Source organism: Orcinus orca, chromosome 3, assembly GCF_937001465.1.
Source record: "Orcinus orca chromosome 3, mOrcOrc1.1, whole genome shotgun sequence".
Classification (NCBI taxonomy): Eukaryota; Metazoa; Chordata; class Mammalia; order Artiodactyla; family Delphinidae; genus Orcinus; species Orcinus orca.
Genome location: NC_064561.1, coordinates 63,534,535 through 63,548,112, shown reverse-complemented (window position 1 = coordinate 63,548,112; position 13,578 = coordinate 63,534,535).

Sequence of the window (13,578 nt, the reverse complement as noted above, 5' to 3'; positions counted from 1 at the left end):
TAAATAACGAAGAGGTCACTGAAGAAATCCAAGAGGAAATCAAAAAATACCTAGAAACAAATGACAATGAAAACACGATGACCCACAACCTATGAGACGCAGCAAAAGCAGTTCTAAGAGGGAAGTTCATAGCCATACAATCCTACCTAAAGAAACAAGAAAAATCTCAAATAAACAATCTACCCTTACACATAAAGCAATTAGAGAAAGAAGAACAAAAAACCCCCAAAGTTAGCAGAAGGAAAGAAATCATTAAGATCAGATCAGAAATAAATTAAAAAGAAATGAAGGAAACAATAGCAAACATCAATAAAACTAAAAGCTGGTTCTTGGAGGAGGTAAACAAAATTGATAAACCACTAGTCAGTCTCATCAAGAAAAAAAGGGAGAAGACTCAAATCAACAGAATTAGAAATGAAAGAGGAGAAGTAACAACTGACCCTGCAGAAATACAAAGAATCATGAGGGATTACTACAACCAACTATATGCCAAAAAAATGGACAACCTGGAAAAATGCATAAATTCTTATAAAAGCACAACGTTCCAAGACTGAACCAGGAAGAAATAGAAAATATAAACAGATGAATCACAAGCACTGAAATTGAAACTGTGATGAAAAACCTTCCAACAAACAAAAGGCCAGGACCAGATGGCTTCACAGGCGAATTTTATGAGACATTTAGAGAAGAGCTAACAACTATCCTTCTCAAACTCTTCCAAAATACAGCAGAGGAAGGAACCCTCCCAAACTCCTTCTACAAGGTCATCATCACCCTGATACCAAAATCAGACAAAAATGTCACAAAAAAAGAAAACTACAGACCAATACCACTGATGGACATAGATGCAAAATTCCTCAACAAAATACTAGCAAACAGAATCCAATAGCACATTAAATGGATCATACACCATGATCAAGTGGATTTTATCCCAGGAATGCAAGGATCCTATGATATATGCAAATCAATCAATGTGATACACCATATTAAGAAACTGAAAGATAAAAACCATATGATAATCCTATTAGATGGAGAAAAAACTTTCAACAAAATTCAACACCTATTTATGATGAAAACCCTCCATAAAGTAGGCATAGAGGGAACTTACCTCACCGTAATAAAGGCCATATATGACAAACCCACAGCCAACATCATTCTCAATGGTAAGAAACTGAAATGATTTCCTCTAAAATCAGGAAGAAGACAAGGATGCCCACTCTCACCACTATTATTCAACATAGTTTTGGAAGCAATCAGAGAAGAAAAAGAAATAAAAGGAATCTAAATTTTAAGGATGAAGTAAAACTGTCACTCTTTGCAGATGACATGATACTAAACATAGAGAATCCTAAAGATGCTACCAGAAAACTACTAGAGCTAATCAATGAATTTGGTAAACTAGCAAGACATAAAATTAATGCACAGAAATCTCTTGCATTCCTATACACTAATGATTAAAAAACTGAAAGAGAATTTAAGGAAACATTCCCATTTAACACTGCAACAAAAAGAGTGAAATACCTAGGAATAAACCTACCTAAGGAAACAAAAGATCTGTATGCAGAAAACTACAAGACACTGATACAAAAAATTTCACAATTTGTATGGAAACACAAAGGACCCCGAATACCTAAAGCAATTTTGAGAAAGAAAAACGGAGCTAGAGGAATCAGGCTCCCAGACTTCGGACTATACTACAAAGCTACAGTAATCAAGACAGTATGGCACTGGCACAAAAACAGAAATATAGATCAATGGAACAGGATTGAAAGCCCAGAGATAAACCCATTCACATATGGTCACCTTAACCTTGAAGAAGGAGGCAAGAATATACAATGAAGAAAAGACAACCTCTTCAATAAGTGGTCCTGGGAAAACTAGACAGCTACATGTAAAAGAATGAAATTAGAACACTTCCTAACACTATACACAAAAATAAATTCAAAATGGATTAAAGACTTAAAGGTAAGGCCAGTCACTATACAACTCTTAGAGGAAAACATAGGCAGAACTCTCTATGACATAAATCACAGCAAGATCCTTTTTGACCCACCTCCTAGACTAATGGAAATAAACAGAAAAATAAACCAATGGGACCTAATGAAATTTAAAAGCTTTTGCACAGCAAAGGAAACTGTAAACAAGACAGAAAGACAACCCTCAGAATGGGAGAAAATATCTGCCAACAATGCAACTGACAAAGGATTAATCTTCAAAATTTACAAGCAGCTCATGCTGCTCAATATCAAAAAAACAAACAACCCAATTCAATATGGGCAGAAGACCTAAATAGACATTTTTCCAAAGAAGATATGCAGATTCAACAAACACATGAAAGGATGCTCAATATCACTAATCATTAGAGAAATGCAAATCAAAACTACAATGAGGTATCACCTCACACCAGTCAGAATGGTCATCATCGAAAAATCTACAAACAATAAATGCTGGAGAGGGTGTGGAGAAAAGAGAACCCTCTTGCACTGTCAGTGGGAATATAAATTGATGCAGCCACCAATGAGAACAGTATGGAGGTTCTTTACAAAACTAAAAATGGAACTACCATACGACCAAGCAGTCCCACTACTGGGCATACACACTGAGAAAACCGTAATTCAAAAATAGTCATGTACCACAATGTTCATTGCAGCTCTGTTTACAATAGCCAGGACATGGAAGCAACCTAAGTGTCCATCAGCAGATGAATGGATAAAGAAGATGTGGCACATATATACAATGGAATATTACTCACCCATAAAAAGTAACGAAATTGAGTTTTTGTAGTGAGGTGGATGGACCTAGAGTCTGTCATACAGAGTGAAGTAAGTCAGAAAGAGAAAAACAAATACTGTATGCTAACACATATATATGGAATCTAAAAAAAAAAAAAAAAAAAAAAAAAGGTTCTGATGACCCTAGGGGAAGGACAGGAATAAAAACTCAGAATTAGGGAATGGACTTGAGGACACGAGGAGGGGGAAGAGTAAGCTGGGATGAAGTGAGAGTGGCATGGATATATATACACTACCAAATGTACAGTAGATAGCTAGTGGGAAGCAGCTGCATCGCACAGGATGATCAGCTCAGTGCTTTGTGACCACCTAGTGGTGTGGGATAGGGAGTGTGGGAGGGAGAGGCAAGTTGGAGGGGATATGGGGATATATGTATACATATAACTTATTCACTTTGTTAAACAGCAGAAACTAACACGACATTGTAAAGCAATTATACTCTAATAAATATGTCAAAAAAAAAATGACCATGCTAGGCCATCCAGATACCATATGCTATGAGGCTGGAGGCTATTATCATCATTTTGCAGAATGGAAATTGGAGTTCAGAGATACACTGACTCCCCAGGGCTCACCTTGGGATGAAGTGGCAGAGCTGGGATATGGACCAACTTCCTTGCACCACACATGGTCTTTTTACCATAAACAGCTTCCCCAGAAGGTAGAGCTTACCCAGCGGGGATGAAAATGAGGCAAAACCCCCAAAGGCCCCAACACTGTAAGGAGTCACTGGGGAATGAAGCTTGTCTAAGGTCGACCCACAGTGTCCTTTCTCCTTTTTCTGATTATAAGGAAAAGCTCACAGCTTTGAAAGTGGTTTTAAAAGGGGCAAACGCTTGAGTGCTTGCTTTACCCATGTGCAAGTCTGAGGAAGGGGATCTTGTCTGGGGCTCTGTATATGCTGGCCCATCCCCCACTGGCCTGGTTCTCCTTCCAGGAAGAATGAATGGACTGCAGTGGGAATGCCCTAGATCATGGCAGGGATGCTCACCCAATTTCCCTGCCCAGACACAAACATCTTCACTTGAAAATAGTGGGTAAAAGTCAGAAAGTTTCATGTCAGCTTTGCAATGCACCAGGTGCTATGCTGAATTCTTACTGTGTCCCATCTTACTTAGTCCTCTTAACAATCCTATGACATGGGTGTTAATTATGCCTGTTTTACAGATGGGGACACTGAAGCCCAGCAAGGTTGGGCACATGACCATTGTCATTCAAATGAGGAGTGGGGATTCAAACTCGGGCCCATCAGACCCAAAACCTGTACTCGATATACTGTCACATCCCAAAGAGAAACTTTTAAAGAGACTGCATCATTCTAACAGCCAATGTTAGCTCCCAGGAAAAACCAAATCGATTTGGATCCTTTTTATTAGGACAGTGTATCTTTTCTGGGAACAAGGTTGGTTCTTTAAACTGCCACAGCACTAACACTGAGAGAAATGTGTGTACCAAGCTGTCTCATTTGTAGATGGCAGCTACCCTGATTTGAAGGGGATTAACTATCGGCAATGGCACCTGTGACTTCTATGATTTCTGAAGCCCAGCAGGATAAATTCAATGTAACATGCTCTGCACCATCCTTTACAACTACTGAGCGGTGGACTCATTGACTCTGAGTAATAGAGCAAACACAGAACAGAGAACATGTATAATGTATTGGACGCTTTAGCTTATGCAAGAAAGATGGCTTATTTTTCTCTTTCCACATTCTGTACACCTCCATTAGCTCAGGCACCAGCCGCAGAGATGCCCTTTAAAAGGACAACACAAGGAACAGAGACTCTGGGACCAAACAGACAAGGATTCCCATATCAGCTTTGCCTTTTCCCCCACAGCAAGACATTGGGCACGTGCATTTATTCATCCTCAAACTGTCGAGGGCATATCCAGCACTGTGCCAGACAAAGTGGACACCGAGGTGAAGGAAATATGTCCAGCCCTCAAGGAGCACAATACAGTGGCAGAGCCAGACCAAAGGGCCAATGATTATGACACAGTGTGGGGACTGCAGGAAGAAAGTTGTGTGCAAGATAATGTGCATATCTGCCTCATCTGAAAAATGGGAATGATAATAAAAACCTGTCTCACAAGGTTGGTGAAAAGCACATGAAGAATTCTCCACATTTCATAATCTCTGGCCACATGAAACTGAGCTACTTATAAGAACAAGTTTTCTAATACGTATTTCCTACAGAATCTGGGTGTATATTTGCTTGGCTGCTCTTGATCTAGCCAAAGGTGATACTCTTCCATAACCAACCCATTGAAACTAGCCCTTTGGGCCTCCTGAAAATGTGTCCCATCATCCAGCATATCTGTGTAATAGATTCCCTCAGAATCTGCAGTTACCCTCTTTACTTATTTATTCATTATTATTACTATTATTGTTTCCTGTTCTGTGAAGGTAGGAAACTCATCTGCCTTATTGTTTATGGTAATTTCCAGTGTCTAGAAGAGCGGCTGGCATGTAGTAGGTCTTCAATATCTATTTTTTGAATGAATGAATGAATGAATACATGATATACCCAAATCTCTAATATGTCAGACTTGCAAGTCAGAGGTTAATTCTCCTCTTTTACCCTAGATGCTCACAGCATTAATTCATCAAGGGTTTAAAAACCCAACTCTGCCTTCCAGCTCCTGCCCAGCTTTCTCTTGGAGACCAGAAGCAGAGAGATGCAAGGCACCCAGAAGCTCCATCATCCTTATTATAATTTTACCTTGAGCTCAGCTCACGGATCACCACTCCTCCTTCTTTCCCTCTCTGAATTAAATGTGCTGATTATTTCCCCCAAACATCCCACTGGGAAAAGAAGAGGCCTCTGTCAGAACCATGAGAGCTGGCAGATGAGAGAAGAGAAACAAAATCTATCTTTAAAACCATGCTGTGGTTTGCTGGCAGGGTTGGTGCTACTTCCCTCATGTTTCTCAGTGATGTCCAGCCCAAACATCTATGCTTTCTAAAAGAGAAATAAGTTGTCCTTCGAGATCAATATAGAAACAACTGACATTTCCTTCAGACATTAAATTTTCATTTTTGGTGAAGAAAAGACAGGGAACTGTCTTTTGGATGGAGAGTTTTCAGAGGAAAATTTTCAGAGGAAAATTAACTTTCAGCCACACATTAAATGGCAAGAGCTCTAAGATGAATCAAATGCCTAAAGAGCTGCAGAATCTAGTCTGACCTCTGGGGGAAACCCCCCAGGAAGGCCTGACTTGGGGGAAGTATCCATGTTATTCATTTCTTTCTCATGTGTAATACAGAGGGAACCTCCCAAATAATGACAAGAATCAACATTTATGATGTATGTTCTGTATGGCAGGTACACTGCTAAACCATTTGCATCCACTGTTTAATTCTCCTGAAATCCTACATAGTCTTTCCTATTATTGTGATTGCTCTTTTAAGGCTCAGAGAGGTGAAGTCATTCACCCAAGAACACACAGCTAATAAGTGGCAAAGTTGGGATTTGAACTCAGATCTGTTGAATCCAGGGCTCCAAGTCTATCACACTACCTGGGACAGAAAGAATATGCAAAGAAAGAAGATTGGGAGGGAAAAGGGCAAATTTGGCACTTCCTTCCCACCTAGGGCACCAGGATTCTGACTAAGATGGTCTTACAGGATCTCATACCTTGAGGCAACCAAAGACATGCAGTTTACCTACCACTGGGGCTTTTTTTTTTTCTGAGCCAAATCACTGGGTAACTGAATTCCCTTGCCTACACATCATAATCGGGCTAGGTACAAAACAGCTCTGACCTACTTTAAAATCAATTTTGTTGTGTCCCATGGACTCTTTCAAGCTAGTTTACAAACACAATTCTGTTTTTGTTAAATAAATCTAATTGATCCTGGGGTGTTAACATATGACATTGCCTCCCAGGAAGAGCTTGCCAAGATCGGAGCTTCTGTGCAACACTGTCTTGCAAGAAAATCCCTAAGTCCTGGCTTTTGACAAACTCACAAGCAGTTCCCAGGGATGGATCCCAACAGCACTCCAGGTGTCTGACTATGAGGTTCAACCCTCTAATGTACTGTGTTATTGAAAGATCCCTGTGATACGGTCCTTTCATTAATCAGATTTAAGATTCTGTTCTCTCCTCAACCCTTTATCCCAGCCTTAGCTTTTTTCTTGAGACCAGGATCTAAAAACAACAACAAACAGACAAAAGCAAAAACAAAACAAAGAAAAATAAAAGCAGTGTTTTAAAGATGGCATGCATTTGTAAATAGCTCCCTTCTAACTAACTGGAGGTAGGAGTTAATCCTACAGAATCAGGGATCAGAGAACAGCACAATCTGCTTAAGATAAATTCACCTATTCTGTCTTGTATTCAGTCCCCAGTAGGCATTCAGAGCCTCAAACTGGGTCCTGTGCTGGACTCTGTAGATTTACTGATGAACAGAGCCAGCCAGATTCCCTGCCCTCATAGAGCTTTCAGGGGGAGAACTCTCTGAAAACAATCACAGCAATAAATGTACAATTTTTGTTGTGATAAATGCTATAATGAATTAGGGAACGGTACTATGAGACAGTGTAAAGAGAATTTGGGTAGAAACTTCAAGAATGTGATCATTAAGCTTAAATCTAAAGGAGGAGAAGGTGGTAATTAGGAGAACAAAGAAATCATCAGATTGAGGCACTGGTGAAGAGAACAGATTGGAAGGGACAGTAGTGATACTGGATGCAAATGAATCTCAGATAAAACTTCGAAACAATTCAATTTCTACTCCCATTAACGTCATAGACTATTTGAGTTATAGTAACCTTCGAGAATATCTCATCCAATCTCTCACCCATTGTGAGAATGTCAGACTCTATTTTATTCATTGATTTAAAAAACATTTCTAAGCTTTCTAGGCTCTGGAGGTAGAGCAAATAACAAAAAAAAAGGTCCCTCCCTGTCTGGAACTTATGTTCTAGTGAGGAGAATCAGACAATAAACAAATAAATAGGTAAATACAGAATATGTCAAAGATTGGAAAGGCTATGAAGAAATTTAAAAAACAGGGTGAGGGGTAGAGAGCGTTCAGCGGGGTTGGGGGTGGGTTGCTATTTAAGTACAGAGGTCTAGAAAGACTTCACTGATAAGAAGGTGACATCCAAGTAGAGACATGAAAGAAATAAGGAGTGAGGCATGCAGCTGTCAGGAGAAAGGGTGGTCCAGGCAGAGTCAAGAACAAAACTAAAGACCTTGGGGGCAGGTGTGCATTGGTGTGTTCTAGGGGCAGGGAGGAGGCCCTGTGGTTGGAGCTGAGTGAACTAGAGCAAGAGAGGAACAGGAAATGAGGCCAGGGTGGTAATAGGAGAATAGCTTGTATGGCTTTCAAAGCCCTTGTAAAGACCTAGGCTTTTACTCTCAGGGAGATGGAAAATTCATGGAGGGTCTTAAACAAGGGAGTGGCAGAAAATGACTTACATATTGAAAAATGCACTCTGGCAACTGTATGAAAAGATCGACTGCAGAAGTCAGAGCAGAAGCAGGGAGACAGAAGAAAAGGCTTTTGCAACAATAAAGGCAAACAAATTATGACTTGGACCCAGTGATAGCAGTAGAAATGGCTAGAAGTAATTGTATGTGGAACATGTGAAGAAGGTAGGGAAGACAAAATTTGCTCATGGATTGAACATGAAGTATGAGAGAAAGAAAGGAAACCAAGATGACTCCAAAGTGTATGGCCTGAGGAACTGGAACAATGGAGCTACCATTGACTGAAAAGGGAAAAACTGTGGGAGGAGAGCATCTCAGAGGGGAATATAAGGAGCCCAGGTTTGCACATATCAAGCATGACCTACCTATTAGAGAGTTAAGTGAGATATGTTGGTAGTTGATTTTTTTTAACATCTTTATAGGAGTATGATTGCTTTACAACGGTGTGTTAGTTTCTGCTTTATAACAAAGTGAATCAGTTATACATATGTTCCCACATCTCTTCCCTCTTGCGTCTCACTCCCTCCCACCCTTCCTATCCCACCCATCTAGGCGGTCACAAACCACCGAGCTGATTTCCCTATGCTATGCGGCTGCTTCCCACTAGCTATCTATTTTATGTTTGGTAGTGTACATATGTCCATGCCACTCTCTCGCTTTGTCACAGCTTACCCTTCCCCCTCCCCATATCCTCAAGTCCATTCTCTAGTAGGTCTGTGTGTTTATTCCCATCTTACCCCTAGGTTCTTCATGACATTTTATTTTTTCTTAGATTCCATATATATGTGTTAGCATACGGTATTTGTTTTTCTCTTTCTGACTTACTTCACTCTGCATGACAGACTCTAGGTCCATCCACCTCATTACAAATATCTCAATTTCATTTCTTTTTATGGCTGAGTAATATTCCATTGTATATATGTGCCACATCGTCTTTATCCATTCATCCAATGATGGACACTTAGATTGCTTCCATGTCCTGGCTATTGAAAATAGAGCTGCAATGAACATTTTGGTACATGACTCTTTTTGAATTATGGTTTTCTCAGGGTATATGCCCAGTAGTGGGATTGCTGGGTCGTATCGTAGTTCCATTTTTAGTTTTGTAAGGAACCTCCATACTGCTCTCCATAGTGGCTGTATCAATTTACATCCCCACCAACAGTGCAAGAGGGTTCCCTTTTCTCCACACCCTCTCCGGCATTTATTGTTTCTAGATTTTTTGATGATGGCCATTCTGACCAGTGTGAGATGATACCTCATTGTAGTTCTGATTTGCATTTCTCTAATGATTAATGATGTTGAGCATTCTTTTATGTGTTTGTTGGCAATCTGTATATCTTCTTTGGAGAAATGTCTATTTAGGTCTTCTGCCCATTTTTGGATTGGGTTGTTTGTTTTTTTGATATTGAGCTGCATGAGCTGCTTGTAAATCATGGAGATTAATCCTTTGTCAGTTGCTTCATTTGCAAATATTTTCTCCCATTCTGAGGGTTGTCTTTTGGTCTTGTTTATGGTCTCCTTTGCTGTGCAAAAGCTTTGAAGTTTCATTAGGTCCCATTTGTTTATTTTTGGTTTTATTTCCATTTCTCTAGGAGGTGGGTCAAAAAGGATCTTGCTGTGATTTATGTCATAGAGTGTTCTGCCTATGTTTTCCTCTAAGAGCTTGATAGTGTCTGGCCTTACATTTAGGTCTTTAATCCATTTTGAGTTTATTTTGTGTATGGTGTTAGGGAGTGTTCTAATCTCATACTTTTACATGTACCTATCCAGTTTTCCCAGCACGACTTATTGAAGAGGCTGTCTTTTCTCCACTGTATGTTCTTGCCTCCTTTATCAAAGATAAGGTGACCATATGTGTGTGGGTTTATCTCTGGGCTTTCTATCCTGTTCCATTGATCTATATTTCTGTTTTTGTGGCAGTACCATACTGTCTTGATTACTGTAGCTTTGTAGTATAGTCTGAAGTCAGGGAGACTGATTCCTCCAGCTCCATTTTTCATTCTCAAGATTGCTTTGGCTATTCAGGGTCTTTTGTGTTTCCATACAAATTGTGAAAGTTTTTGTTCTAGTTCTGTGAAAAATGCCATTGGTAGTTTGATAGGGATTGCATTGAATCTGTAGATTGCTTTGGGTAGTAGAGTCATTTTCACAATGTTGATTCTTCTAATCCAAGAACATGGTATATCTCTCCATCTATTTGTATCATCTTTAATTTCTTTCATCAATGTCTTATAATTTTCTGCATACAGGTTTTTTGGTAGTTGATTTTATGGTAGAAACTTGAAGAAAGAGACCTGGCTAGATATACACAAGTGGGAGTACAGGATGAGATTACCTAGTAAGAGAGTATAGACAGGGAAGTAAAGTCCAAAGTCTGAGCTCCAATAAAAAAATTGTTGTCCAGGCAATCCATTCCATTATTCATACAATTATTCCACAAATATTCAACACCTCCCATATGCCAAAATATGAGATAAAGAAGTGGGGACTATTTCCCCATCCTTTCAATTTAGCCTGGCTTTGTGACTTCCATTGACCAATAGGATGGAGTGCAAGTGGTAATGTGTTAGTCTTGAGCCTAGGCTCAAAGAGGCCTTGTGCACTTCCACTCTACCTCTTGGGATACTGCCATCAGATACACACCATATATGCAAGCCTGGGCTGGCCTGCTGGGGGAGAAGAGACCATGTGAAGGATATCTAAGGCCTGTCAACCTCCAGACATGTGAATAAGGTCAACCTAAACCAGCCAGGCCCCACCATCTCAGCAGCTGTCCACAGATGCATAAGAGAGCCCAGCATGCATGAGCTGAATCCAGTCCAAAAGAGCAGAACTATGTAGCTGGCCCATAGACTCATGAGAAATAGTGTATGGTAGCCACCAAGTATAGTGGTCATTTTCCATGTGATAATAGGGAACTGAAACAACCTTTATCAGTTGTTTCAAATCTTGTCTTTCCCACTTTAAATGTATCATCCTCCATGAAGCTTTGCCTGATGCCTACAGCAAGAAGTCAGCATTCACTCCTCTGAGATCCTATGGCACTTGGTTTGTACCTTTCTGTATTTGTCAGAATAGGCTGGACTGTGCTGCAGTAACAAATGTCAGTGGCTTAGTATAACACAGACTTATTTCTTGCTCATGGTATATAGCTGATGTGAGTTGCCAGGGAGTTCTGCTTCACATGTTCACTCAAGGACCCACACTGATGCAAGCAGCACCATCTTGCAACACTGCCGTCTCAAACTGAAGCTTCTGAGAGTGCACAGAGAACTCAATCCTGCTCTTCACCACTTCCACTCATTGCCCATTGTCCGGGCCTGATCATACGGCCTCATCTAACTGCAAGAGAGCTGGGAATGGAAAGGAGCCCATGGACCCTTGTTCATGTCTCTATCCTTCCTCATGGCGTCATTGCTTTATGCCTTTCATTTGCATGGCTTTCTTTCTTATACCAAATGTGGTACCCCAAGGACCGACTTGATGGGCATGCGTGCTACGCACTTGCACAGGGCCCCTTGCTTAGGACCCCACATTTGGTTTAATGATCTGCTGTCACCACCTTGAAATCCTTAATAATTTTTGAACTAGGGGGTCTCCCATTTTCATCTTGTCCTGAGCCCCCAAAGTTGTGCAGCTGATCTTATCCATAGCGAATCTAGGGGTTTTCAGCCCAGGGTACTCACTGGAATTACCAGGGGAGCATTAAAAAATACAGGTACCCAAGCACCAACTGAGAACAATTTAATCTGACTCCTGGAATTGGGCCCCAGCAAAGGTACTTTTTAAAAAAATAACTCCAGGTGATCCTGATGTGTAGTCAGGGCTGAGCATCACTCCCCTAATGCCATCTTGCATATAAGTGCTTTTGGTACTTTCTCAAAAAAAACTATGGTAAGAAATAAAAATCTGGTAAAAAGAAATAAATATAGTTGCCCTTCTGTAGTTTCAAAAGTGTCAAAACCATGAAAATAAAGGAAAGTCTGGAGACCTAGTCCAGCTTGAAGGAGACTAAAGAAATAAGACAGCTAAACACAACATGATTCTGAACTAGATCCCTTGGCAACAGGCCAGTGTCCCCATACCTGTCTTACAGAAGTTATAGCAGGTATGTGTAAAGATAGATGTGCGAGGGAGCCATTCACTGTGGCACTGTATCTGAGTACAAAAAATAAGGATACGATCCACCTCAATATCCACTACTGGGGAGAGTTGAATAAATTACGAGAAATCATGCCATGTAAAATAGAAGGCAATTCACATGTGATGAACCGGAAAATATCTCTAATATATTATTACCTTAAATTTCAGACTAGTACGTACATCATAGTTCTATTTTTAATATATGTATGTATATACGTATGTATATGTATATAAAAATCTTGTAACGCTGATAAGTTTACTTTTGAGAAGGAAGAAACTTCACTTTATTGATATATATATATATATATTTTTAAGCCTACTGTTGGCAATTTTAACTTTCTTTCATTATTTTTCAAGTAGTAAATTACTATGCAAGATTGACAATTGAACTTCCTTTTGGCTGTTGTAGTTTAGCCAGTCAATAATTCTTTGTAAATACCTTTGAAGAAATCCATGAGAGCTTTTAATTTTAAGCAGCTGCCCGCCTAAGTCTTCTCAGTCACACAGCATAAAATATAAATGACTTAGAAAAATAAGCTCAGGTTGTTTTAGAAAACCTAGAATAAAAGGAGTAAAGTATCTGCAAGTAACTTACATTTCAGCAAAGAATCAATGTTCTTAATTTCAAGAAATTCAAAGCTGCCTGTGTACTAATTACCATGCATTGAATTCCTCTAAATGCAGATCTAGTACATGTTTGAGTGTATCTCTTTAGACATAAAATAGAGAAGCTGGGGGAGATGGAGGATACTGCTACAAGCTGTTTTCCTCCCTCCTTCCTCAAACAGTAATCTGAGTGTGATAAGGATTTGCAAAACAAACACCAAGCTGCACAGGGCTTTGTGTTTTGAAGCCAAAGCATGAAAATCCATTTAAGCAACTACCTTTCTGCCTGCCAAGATAAACAAGTTGTAAGTACCCTACATAAATCTCCAAACCATGGAAGAAAATAACCCCAAACTTTTTCTTTATTTGGCCCCAATTAAAGTTCAATATGGGAGATTTATAATCCTCATCTAAACAGGACATCTGCAATTTGTAGCCTGACATAAATAACAAGTTCTAATGCTGTAAAAGGACAAGAAGGGTCAATTCCATATATTTATACAGAAAGGAAAACTATACCAACATTCAGCACTCCACCAAGACAGCTCTTCCTAGAAGGCCACACTAGATAGTTGGCATTTTGCCTATCCAGAAT